The following is a 1,869-nucleotide window of genomic DNA, read 5'->3' as shown; positions in this document are numbered from 1 at the left end:
TATGGATATCATATGATTTGCCTTTTTGAAATGGCAAAGACTTTACACCGGGTACCCTTCCTAACGCAGCCCTCAGTATTTATGCAGGCTACATTACACTTCTATACCACGAAGAAGAGATATAAAATGATTAGAGTGAGGATGACACCACGCAAGATCCAGACTATACAGATCCACAGTCATGAAAATGGGATTTTAGCCAGAATTTGATGCACAGATTTCTTTGCGCTGAGATTAGCGTCACTACTTTGGTATTTCCTTCCAGTTCATCATGTGAATAACTTACAAACAAGTTAAATAACGAAGTAAGGGTCCAGTTAACATCTTTCTTCCAGTTTAACATTTGCATTTTATTTAAAGTGGGGGCTGATGTTTGTGGAGCACCACCTTACCTGGGATTGGGTGCTCAGCTGTCCCTGCTGAGGGGAGCAGCAGCCCTGCAGGCTCGTGCATGTGGATGTGTGCTGCACTGAAGACAAATCTGACAGTCTGCATGAACTGCCTGTAGTGGACACGTGTGTGTCAGTGTGTGCACATGAGTGTGTTGGTGAAAGATTGTCCAAAAGAAAATAGCTCAAAAGGCTCCTGAATGACAGAGGTCTCCCAAATCAGATTAGATGTTATTGTCAGTGCAGGGACCTGGACGTAATTCAGTTTGAAGAGAACATCAGGCTCGCATTAAACTGTGAAACTTCTTTCTTGGCAATATGGACCAATAAGGAAATGGCAAGGCCTTTGGTCAGGCCGAAGGTAGGAAAAGAAAAATAAGACCAATAAAGGCAGAATCATTTCTTCTCACCACCTCCTGCTGGAACAGATGTGCACTAAGAATTGTTCTTATTCCCTTATGCAGCTGTGGGGTCTGTGCCGAGGAGCAATAATCACATTAACTATTTCCTGGTCATGTGGAAAAGAGCAACTGCACAAGCAAAGGGAACAACACAGTGTAAGGGTCTGCAAGGATTTTTGGACAGAACTTTCTTGAGCATCAGATTATGGTTTTAAATCTGAACAAGTGTTGCTACTGTCGTGATGGAAGTCAGTTGTTAGTTTTATTCTCACGGCTGTGCAGAAACCCATTTTCCCTGAACAGTAATTACTTCAAAGAAGTCCTTTTTTTGCAAGAATTACAAACCAAACAGGTCTGTGTTTTACCAAAGCTGATACTTTTTCACGCTGCAGAAAAAACTGACATCAAGCTAATTTTTTAAATCAAAAAGTCAACTTCCTGATATTGACTGCCAACCCAGGGAACAGGCTCAGGAAAGCCTGCAAACCAGACAACCAAAGACTCCGGCTCCAAAACCCCCCTTGCAATGCAACTCAGAAGAGTTAGCCAATTTTTAGCTCTCCTGATTTAATCACCTCGTCCAGCCCCCAGTCTTGACGCTCCCTGGCCTCAGAAATCCACCAAGCGCAGGCAAGCCGATCATGTACAGCAGACAGACACACGGTTAATGTGGAAGAAAGAGGCGGAGATCAGGCTGGAGGATGAGACAGTGTCTGCTTATCATGTTTTTCTTCAACTTTTACATCAATCATGAGCAAAGTTTTGACAAATCTCCACTGATGCAGGAAAACCAAGAAAGGCAGACTGTCTTCTTTTCCAGTTTAAATCTTTTGGTGCTTTTCTTTTTTGCCCTTTTATCCCCACTGTGACTTTCCCCTGACATTGCAGATGAGACCAAATCTTTTGAATCAGATGAATATCAACAATGTTTTCAAAGGTTGTAGATAAGCGAACGTAAAGGCTTTCAAAAGACAAGTCTAAAGGTTCTTTCTGTTTTTTTCTTGGTCCCACTATAAGCATCCTTTCTGCTCTTAACAAAGCTATCACAGCCCTGTTCACAGCCACACGGCCAGTGTGCT

The sequence above is a fragment of the Oryzias melastigma genome, linkage group LG20 (assembly GCF_002922805.2).
Source record: "Oryzias melastigma strain HK-1 linkage group LG20, ASM292280v2, whole genome shotgun sequence".
In the NCBI taxonomy this organism is placed as follows: Eukaryota; Metazoa; Chordata; class Actinopteri; order Beloniformes; family Adrianichthyidae; genus Oryzias; species Oryzias melastigma.
Note: the sequence above shows the minus strand (reverse complement) of the source record.